This window comes from Hippocampus guttulatus, chromosome 2 (assembly GCF_054856545.1).
Source record: "Hippocampus guttulatus isolate MCC_2025c chromosome 2, RoL_Hgut_1.0, whole genome shotgun sequence".
In the NCBI taxonomy this organism is placed as follows: domain Eukaryota; kingdom Metazoa; phylum Chordata; class Actinopteri; order Syngnathiformes; family Syngnathidae; genus Hippocampus; species Hippocampus guttulatus.
Genome location: NC_141262.1, coordinates 35,673,892 through 35,685,131, shown reverse-complemented (window position 1 = coordinate 35,685,131; position 11,240 = coordinate 35,673,892).

Sequence of the window (11,240 nt, the reverse complement as noted above, 5' to 3'; positions counted from 1 at the left end):
TGAACATTTTTCACTTGGAGCAGTTATTCACACATAATCTCTCACACAATATTACTGCCCATGAACAACAGTGAAAAAAATATTTTGTCACACAACAGCTGCTTTAACAGCTCTTTTTATGGAATCAAAACAGAGCAATATAACATTATAAAGTGCACATCTAAGGTAAACTAGTACTCAGCCTATAGTGGATTTAAGCCATGGTTGCATACTTCGTTTTTCTCAAGTTTGCTTTGAACACAGCAGTCAGGCTATGTTGATTCTGTTGGTCCTTCTTGCGCGGAAGTCTCTCTGCGGTTTTGTGTAGACATCATTTCACATGACTACACTTGGTTCGATGATAACAATGAAGTTGTTTTATTTTCGCTAGGTCGCTACCACTGCACCGCTGAACTTCACCGTCACTGTCAGACAAACACAGAGAAGCTCCACCCACTCTATTTATATGGCCACGGAACACTGTAACCTTCCACACAAAATAGTTCCAAACAAGTAACAATCGCGTCAGTGGCACACATCGTATTTGACAGGCTACCTGCTCTTTATTCTTATTTCTCTCCCGAAACAGTGTCTTCTCCCGCTTGGTGTACCTTAGCCCTCTCCGCTACGTACAATCTCTATACACAGCTTGTAATGGAGGCTCCCGCTGGCAATCCGTTGTGGAGTCGTTCGAAGCAAAGCCAATGATTTCAGCTTGAGTCGAGCTGTGGACAATGTTGACAGGCTTGCATGCAGTAGCCATACATTTAGCTATGGCTTCAGCAAATTTGTTCTTCGTCGTGTCATCCATTTTCTTCGCCTTGAAATGATCCATAGCTGTCTGTCTGAGACGAGGGGGCGGAGTACTCACGTCAGCAGTGTGCTTGGCCATTAAGTGGTATTTCAGACTCGACGTGCGATGATGATAGCTCAGTTTACGACTGCAAAACATACAGGTAACTTTGGTCTTGTCAGTGGAACAATCTGGCAACTTTTTAAAAGTAAACTTTCCATTCATAAACATTTAAATATCCGTTTTCGGTGTCTCGCGCTGCCGTGGCTGGCAAAACAAACGTGTGTGGACCTGTGCAGCGCGTTTGTTGTTTTGTTTCTGGTTTATTTATAGAGCAACGTAACATCCGCTGCGACGTGTGCCGCGTCAATCTCGCGAGAAAGAAATTAATCCCGTTAAAATTTATTTAAGTTAATGCCAATAAAAACGCGCTAAACTGACAGCTCTAATATATATATATATATATATATATATATATAGGGGCAGCCCGGTAGTCCAGTGGCATGTCGGCTTCACATTACAGCGGTACCGGGTTCAATTCCAGCTCCGGCCTCCCTGTGTGGAGTTTGCATGTTCTCCCCGGGCGTGCGTGGGTTTTCTCCGGTTTCCTCCCACATTCCAAAAACATGCATGGCAGGCTGATTGAGCACTCTAAATTGTCCCTAGGTATGAGTGTGGGCGTGGATGGTTATTCATTGCTGTGTGCCCTGCGATTGGCTGGCAACCGATTCAGGGTGTCCCCCGCCTACTGCCCGAAGACAGCTAGGATAGGCTCCAGCACCCCCGCGACCCTCGTGAGGATAAAGTGGTTCTGAAAATGGATGGACGGATATATATATATATATATATATATATATATATATATATATATATATATACTGTATATATATATATATATATATATATATATATATATATACAGAGAGAGAGAGAGAGAGAGAGAGAGAGACTGTTTTAGATTTAAGGCCTGGAAGTGTGTGTGTGTGTTTTTAATGCAAATATTTGACTGTAATTATGACTTTAACACTGCTTCAGCATATTTATGTCAATGATACACAAGTGCACAAATTTGGGTTATGTCACAGCTGTCAGAAACGAACTCAAAAACTCAGGAAACCCCTGTTCTGACAAATGTCGCAGATTTGTAAAAATTCAGAAAACCCTGCGATTTGCGAGGGCCCTGCCTTGAATAGCAAAAACCATGAGTAATTGACCCACCCAAAAATCTTCATAATAGCCTGTATTAATAGCCTAAAGCATAGATATATCAGGTTCTATTTCCGTGGAACAGGATAAGATCGGATAGGTACCAGGGCCAAGCACGAATAGCAAAAATGTGCGAATGATTGACCTTTATTATACCGTAATTAGGGTTGGAAATCGATAATCGAGTGGAATCGCAACTTTTTGCTTTACTTACTCTTACTTTTTTTTCCCCTCTCCCTACCCAGCGTTTTCCTTTCTGAATTCTGATTGTAATTTCCCCATTGCGGGACAAATAAAGGACAAAGGATATCTTAAAAAGAAAACCCAAATAGATGACTCAGTGAATACCAAACCATATATGTGTGTGCTTGTGTGTGTGTGTGTGTGTGTATGTGTGTGTGTGTGTGAGTGTACACAGTGCCGTGAAAAAGTATTTTTGTGTTTTTTGTGTTCTTTGCATATTTATCAACTCAACTGTATTTATAGAGCACTTTCAAACAGCCATCGCTGCACACAAAGTGCTGTACATGGAGCAACGAGCATATACAACAGTGAAGCAACAAATCAGTAACAAAGACGGTAGAGAGCACCGAACAGTATAACTAAGATCATAATTTGGGGCATGCTGAGTCAAATGCCAAAGAATACAAGTGAGTTTTGAGGCTGGTTTTAAAGATGGATCGAATGTTCAGTGGGAGGTCATTCCAGAGAGAGGAACCAGCAACGGAAAAGGCTCCATCCCCTCCGAGCCTCAGTTTAATCACACATCAATATTTCAATTCAACAAACCAATTTTCATATCAAGACACAATTTGCCAGTCCCCTCATACAGCACCCCTGTCCCATCCAGCAGCTCATGAAGCCTCACTGTCTCCGTCTTCCTCTCGTACCAAATCAGGTAAGACTCGCACCGTACAATAACAAAGTTGTTTGTCCACAATCCTTTCATTGTCATTGTTTTTGTTCAAAGCTGTGGATGTTCTAAATAGAGAAATCTAGTCATTACCACTGTCTTAGTTTTCAAACAGGTAAAAGGAAGATATGGTGTCCTTTCTGGAAGAGCGGGCAGAGCAACAATCTCCTGCCTTATTGGTAGTTTTTTCAATGTAAATTTCAACTGTAAATAAAGTTTTTTTTTGAAGAAAAGCATGTTCTAAGGTTTTGACAGATTCCTTTAGCTGCACTTCTTATTAACAAATGCCATTTATCCGACTTGATCAACCAACATGTTCTCCTTTTTCAATTAAAGAGTGCATTTGAGCTTTTGTCAAGTCAAGTCAAGTCAAGTCAACAGTATTTATAGAGCACTTTCAAACAGCCATCGCTGCATACAAAGTGCTGTACATGGAGCAATTTAACATGCACAATAAACAGTAAGACAAATCGGTAATAAAGGCGGTAGAAAGCACCAAACAGTAAAACCAAGAACAAATCTAAGTCATGCTGAGTCGAATGCCAAAGAATACAAGTGAGTTTTGAGGAGGGTTTTGAAGATGGGCAGCGAGGAGGCTTGCCGAATGTTTAGTGGGAGGTCATTCCAGAGAGAGGGACCAGCAACAGAAAAGGCTCGATCCCCTCTGAGCCTCAGTTTAGTTCTTGGTACTTCTAATAAAGTCTGGTCCACAGACCTGAGGCGCCGGGCAGGTGTGTAGGGGCGGATGAGCTCAGAGAGGTAAGGTGGCGCGAGATTATTCAGAGATTTGAAAACAAATAAGAGGATCTTGAAAATAACTCTAAAATGAATGGGGAGCCAGTGAAGGGATGCCAGAGTAGGAGTTATGTGCTCCCTCTTACGAGTACCAGTCAAGAGGCGAGCGGCGGCATTCTGGACCAGCTGAAGGCGCTTAATGGAGGACTGGCTGACTCCAAAGTAAAGGGCATTGCAGTAATCGAGCCGGGATGTGACAAAGGCATGAATTACCATCTCAAAGTGTTCATGTGAGAGGAGAGGTTTTATTTTGGCCAGCTGTCTAAGGTGAAAGAAGCTGGATTTAACAACGGCACCAATTTGCCGATCGAGTTTGAAATCACTGTCCAGTTTAAGGCCCAAGTTTGAGACTGTTGACTTGAGATAAGGAGACAGGGGGCCCAAGTCTACAGGATGGAATGTACAAGGGCCACTGGGACCAAACAATATCACCTCTGTCTTCTTTTCATTGAATCTCAAGAAATTTTGTGCCATCCAGGTTTTGATTTCTTCCAGACAGGATAGGAGTGGCCTTAATGAGAAGGCGTCTTTCTTGCTCAGTGGGACATAGATCTGGCAGTCATCTGCATAGCAGTGGAAGGGAATACCATGTTTCCTTAAGATGGAACCCAATGGGAGCAGATACAGCGAGAACAGCAGAGGCCCCAGAATTGAGCCCTGTGGAACACCACATGACAGGGGAGCAGTGCGTGACTCAGAGCAGCCAAGGCTGACACAGAAGGTTCTGTCAGCTAAATAGGACCTAAACCACTCAAGAGCACTGCCGCCAATGCCCACCAAGTGCTGCAAACGAGACAGCAGAATACTGTGATCCACTGTATCAAATGCTGCAGTTAAGTCCAATAAAACTAGACACACGTGGTCTCCAGAGTCATTTGCCAGGAGGATGTCATTAGAAACGCGTAACAGGGCTGACTCCGTGCTATGCATCGTCTTGAAACCTGACTGGAAGACCTCCAAGATGTTATGTTCATCCAAGAAAATTTTCAACTGCATGTGCACGACTTTTTCCAGAATTTTGGAAATGAAAGGCAGCTTGGAAATGGGCCTGAAACTTGACAGCACATCTGGATCAAGGCCAGCTTTCTTGATCAAGGGTTGGACCACAGCATGTTTAAACTGTTGGGGAACTACACCAGAAGAGAGGCTGCTGTTGATGATATCCAAGACTGATGCGCCAACACTCGGGAGAACCTCCTGAAAGAAGTGCGGGGGAAGAGAGTCGCAAGGGGAGCCAGATGGCTTTGTCTGGCGAACTACATCCTCCAAAAGCGCCAAGGACACAGTTTCAAAAGAATTTAGCACAGCTGAACATGGAACATGGACAGAGGGGTCAGATGCGGTATTTGAGACCGGAGTCCTAGCTGTAGAGACCTTACCAATGAAAAACTGAAGGAATCTGTTGCACATCTCGGGTGAAGAATCCGAGCAAGTAGGCAGAGGGGGTTTGAGTACAGAATCTATTGTTTTAAATAGTGCGCGTGGGTTGTGACGGTTAGCTTGAATAAGGTCCGACAGATATTCTCTTTTGGCCTCTTTTACTGTGAGCTGGTAGTTACGCCAGCAGTCTTTCCAAATTTGATAAGAGACATGCAATTTGTCATTTTTCCACTTGCGTTCGGCTTTGCGACACCCCTGCCTAGCTGCGCGGGTAATGTCGTTAAACCATGGCTCGGGTTTAGGTTTTGGGAGCACAGTTTTTGAAGGAGCCACCAAATCCAGGATGGCACAGCATGATGAGTTGAACCAAGAGGTGAGTTCCTCTGTGTTTGTCATCTAAGAATGTATTGAAAATCGTTGGTGTGTAACAAATGGATTCACAAACAAGCCCTGTCTTTGAACATTGAACACCACAGCAATCCAGATTATAAAAAATAAAAACATCAATCATGCAGTCGACATAAGGTACTGTTAAAATATTCCATCAAGGCTGCCCTAACATCTGCCCCCTCTCGATGACCATTATCTGGTAAGGGTTGAACAGGAGGCTGATTGTGTGCACGTGTGCCTGGCAGCTCCTCAAGGAAGTTATTTCCATGTTCCTCACAACTATGATGGAGTACATAGTAGGTCAATGCCATCTCCTTGCACAGCTCCAGTTTGCAGTGATTCCTTCTTAGGAGGAACCTCCACCGTCCTTTTAATCTCCCAAAAGCCATCTCCGCAACAGATCGTGGACTGCTCAGTCTGTTGTTGTAAGTGTGCTGTTGGCCTGTGTCTGAAAATGGCTTCATGAACCACTTCTGCATTGGGTACGCAGGGTCACCAATTAGGTGCTGTCCGACATCACAGCCAGAGATGTTTACTTTGTTTTGCCCCAGTAACTGTCCATCACTTAAAACATCCCATAAATGCGACTGACGAAGAACTCTTCTATCGTGCACACTCCCAGCATAACCAACGCACTCATCCCTGAAAAGCCCTTTGCCATCCATCCCGGCCACTCCTGGGAATGGTTGCCACTGTTCCCAGTTTTATCCATTTCTGGATAATGGCTCTGACAGTGGTATACATCGGTCATGCCTGGAGAGTAAGGCACTAGAATGACGAGAAGCCCCAGCAAAAAGATCCCGACAAGAACAGTCTAAGTACATCACAAAGACACAATTGTTTACATGTGTACACCCATTTACCAAGTCACCATCTTTGATTGATATCTTTAGTGATTACTGGTCTGACCATGTTTACACCAATTCTTAAGGCTCAATTTAAACTGTTGCAGTATTATAGTCTCAAACATTTCGTGATAAAGCATTCGACACCCCTACAGCTTTAACTGAGAAGCAGTTCTTGCCAAACGTGGAGGATCTGAACTTCACATACGTCTCCTCTGGAGGAGGCTCGAGTTCTTCTGACTCCTGCTTCATCACATGATTTCACACTTTCAGGGGTTGTGGTGCCAGATTATGCCAGATTTTCTTCTGCTAAAGTGAGATTTGAGAAAATTCGTAAAAGTTACTGGTAATGTAAATTTCTTAACTATGTTACAGTGGTGATATGAGAGTTTTGCTTTTTTTTTACTAATATTTTGAGGGCCTATATATCCAAACTAAAATAAATAAAATGTTACTCTTTTAATGAATCAAAGACAACATAATGTCCAGCACAACACCTACATATTTGATTTTTTTTTTTTAGATTTTGACAATAACTCAGGTGCAGGGTGAAGATTATCTCTTATAGAAGAAAAAACATGCAGACCATTTTATTAATATCAGGGATGCTTTTACCATCTATCCATCCATCCATCCATTTTCTGATCGGCTTTATCCTCACAAGGGTCACGGGGCGTGCTGGAAACTATACCAGCCATCTTCGGGAGTAGGCGGGGGACACCCTGAATTGGTTGACAGCCAATCGCTGCACCATCTATTCTGATATTTTTTTTCCCATGTCACCCTGGAGCACAGTTGCAGATTTCAGCCTTTTTTTCTCATGAAGGTATATCACAACATCATCTTTGTACATTTGTATAAGAACTTCAGGACAAACTACTGAAAGATCATTTATATAAACACTGAACATAAAGAGGCCCCAAAATGCAGCCTTGTGGCACCCCCCCCCCCCATGCCAACTTGCCTGGCGCTGATAAATCCAAACACTTGTCATCTTGTCATTATCCTTGAAAAGAAATGCCTCCCAGACGATGTGATTTGGAAAAACTGCAATGCAAAAGTGTGCCGCTACATGCAGATGTGGCAAAGACTTTTGTTACTTCCGCTAACAACACAGGCTAAACCCAGCTCCTCCCTGCCACGCAAAGCTTGTCTCGCAATCCAGCATCACTTCCCTGTACCAATTACTGTACAACTTTCCTACGTAGACAGGGCTTTGGTGCCATCTTGTGGGGATTTCAGAAAGAGCACCAAAATATTTTAATCAGCAAATAGCTGGGGTGATATTCTGTGAGGCGGACACGCGAACTACTTCAAATAAATGAATCAATAAAATAAATAAAACATTCCAATTATTGCTACATTGTGCCGCCAGATACACAGCCTGAGATGTTTGGTGCTCATGCAGTTGTACCATACAGGATCCAAGATTGACTATCACCGCGTTGGCCCTTATTCCATGTAGACAGACAGAGCGCGCGCACGTGTAAACATGCATTCCATCGGATGCGCACACGTGCGGCGGTGGACTTTCCAGCAAGAACGCAGTCGCCTTGGACCACTTGAACCACTTCCTCCTTTATCTGCAGCAGCTCCAGATAAGACGCTGAAGCCTTCATGCTTCCAGCCTCTCCCCACGCCTGAGTGCACCAAACAAGGGGGGAAACCCACATGTTGTGCCCCCAAGCCTTCCGTCCAGAAACTTATCTCCAGCTGTGCGATGTGGGACCTGGACTGAAGATAAAATCATTAATTACGTGGTTTTGTTCAGTGTGCGCGGCTGCAGAGTTTGACACGCTACACCGAGAGGGTTCTATAGAGCGCGATAGCGGCCCAAGGAAATAACGCGGCACAAGCACGCAAATGACCGGCACTGTGATATAGTCGTTATAACTGTGGTTCTAAAACTGGGGTCCCTGGACCTCCAAGGGTCCGCGATCAGTAGATTAGATCTGCACAATGATTTGTAATGAATTACTGTATGCCATATCATTTTAAAAAGGGCATACCTGTGGTATACATGGGCACTGGCATGCTAATAAAACAAACAAAATAAACCGGATATCCCCCACTACCTTTGCTTTGGGCTAGTTAAACGTGGTGATGATTGATTTTTAACTATAACAGTGGTCAAATTTTAATCAGCGATGGCTTTGTGTGCCACTGAGTGTATTTTTTTTTACACTGATTTAAAAAATGATTCAACTTATTTTCCCTAGCATCAGGTTTTTGAGACATTTTAATTTTTTTCTTTTTAAGTTTGACACATAAAATCTTGCGCAACACAAATATTACCATGGACTGTAATTTATTGGTATGACGTTTCAGAAAAAAAAATAAATCCACATGTTGCCAAACCTAACCCTTCATTCATAACTATCACTAAATATATGAATATATGCATTTAGGATGTAAAAAAAAGTACAACAAAATTGTTGACTAGTTTAATAAATAGATATTTGTACATGAATGAAGTCATTTCTTCAGAACATAATGCGTATTTTTTTTAAGAACAGTCAATTTTCTAAAGAATAAAGGTGTCCCATCCACAATAAAAGGAGTAATATTATGAGAGTGAAGTTGCATTGTCATTGTTAAAATGTGACTCTCTTTCCTTGTTTAGCCTAGACAAAGAACCTTGAAAAAATTGGATGGATGGATGGATTTATATCCATCCATCCATCCATTTTCCGAACCGCTTGATCCTCACTAGGGTCGCGGGGGATGCTGGAGCCTATCCCAGCCATCTCCGGGCAGTAGGCGGGGGACACCCCGAATCAGTTGCCAGCCAATCGCAGGGCACACAGAGACGAACAACCATCCACGCCCACACTCACACCTAGGGACAATTTAGAGCGTCCAATCAGCCTGCCATGCAAGTTTTTTTTTGGAATGTGGGAGGAAACCGGAGTACCCGGAGAAAACCCACGCAGGCCCGGGGAGAACATGCAAACTCCACACAGGGAGGCCGGAGCTGGAATTGAACCCGGTACCTCTGCACTGTGAAGCCGACGTGCTAACCACTGGACTACCGGGCCGCTGATGGATTTATAGATGGGACAATTAAATGATTATGATTATGCCTTTTTTTCATTGAAAAAAATACAACAAATTCTTATCGGATGTGTTGTTTTAATATTCACCATTTTTATTTTATTTTTTACTTTCTCATTTCCGATGGCATTTCAGCATACACGTGGTTGTCATGTCTTAGTAGCTGTTGTGTTAGTAAATGCTTGATGGTGTTGTGTCTTTGCTTGTGTGAAGCACATTAAGTTGTCTTGTGTACGGAACGTGCTTTATAAAGTCATAGTGTTATGATTATGAAACTTCTCCCCTGTAGATAAAACCTTTGAGAAGTGCTGCTTTTAAAAAAACAAAAACAAGAGATCATCTACAACATTGCCATCTTGATCACAATCATCCTTTCATTGAGAATGTTTTAAAATTGCAAAGTGAAATTCTAATATTTTACTCCAAAATTTTCAAGTAGGTGAACAGCTAAAATTGACAACAGCTCGACAAGAATCGAATAGAATTTGTTGTCTGAAATCTGGACTTCTTCAAATATTAATTTCTTGTTGACTGTTTATATTTTATCTTCCAAATAAACATTCCAATCAAATCAAAGCTACTCAATGCCACTTAGCTTTGTTTGGCTCTCATCAAGTCGCTCTTGTATAATTCGCAGGGAAAGGTTCCAGCATACGTATACATGCCCGAGCGTGTCGGGGCCCGCAGGCAGCGTCCTGTTAGCTGCCGAGTGTTATGCGAGTTCACGTCCGAGCTGCCGCGGACAGAAATAGACGGCGGGGGGCTTCTCGTGGCGAACAAGACCCCCTGACTGACACGATGAAGTAATCCCTTCCCGTAATTAAAGGATGAGAAGAGATCAAAGCACAAGTGTTAAGAAAAGAACATCCTTGTAGGATTTAAAGGCAGCTAATACTATCGGCTTGTGATCTTCCCAGTCCAGAAGGAATGGCAAATGATCAAATGATTGGCTGATACCAGAGGAGGGTAAAATATGGCCCGTGGGCCACATATGGCCCGCTTGGTTCTTTCATCTGCCCCCTTGCATGGAAAGTCGGGTTTTTACAATAAATTAGAATTACAGAGACAAATTCCTACTTTTTGTTTCAAAATAAAAGGTAGGGCATTACAACAATCAAGTTGTATTTTTTAAATCCACTTCTTAAAATCACTTCCTACAATCCTTCAACTTTGATGTCACAATATTACATACATATTACATTCATATTTCCATCCATCCATCCATCTTCCGAACCGCTTTATTCTCACTAGGGCCGCGGGGGGTGCTGGAGCCTATCCAGCTGTCGGGATTCAGGGGGACACCCTGAATTGGTTGCCAGCCAATTGCAACATTAATATTTCATTCAGAAAAATAAGACTTTATTTTTGTCAAAATACTAGAGAACTTTTTTTTCTCCACAAAATACTTCCTTGTGCAAGAAAAGATTTACTTTTTCCTGTGTGAATAGAAAAGCAGCTTTACTCGTATAAGATTTTTCCTGTGTCAAGTTATGATCTTTACGATATGATTTCTTTTTCGTCAAAGGAGCCAACATTTTAAGCCATAAAACATTTAGGTTTCACACATGCTAGTCAGGTTTCACTGGCATTTGGATTATGAGGGATCCTTGGCGAAATGTCTCCCTAGCAAGGGCTCCCTAGACCAAAAATAAAAATTTAAATTAAATTTAACTATCAAGACATGTAATATATATATTACGTTACGTTAGCCATTGGTTCAAAACATTTTTTTAATCAATTTCTTTAATTATTGTGAAAATAAATTAAGCACAATATTTACATTATTTGTCTAACATCAATGAATTTGTAAAAAGGGCCAAGCACACTAGAGACTGGTCACCAACCAATGGCAGGTCACATATAGACAAGCAGCCATTCAATTTGC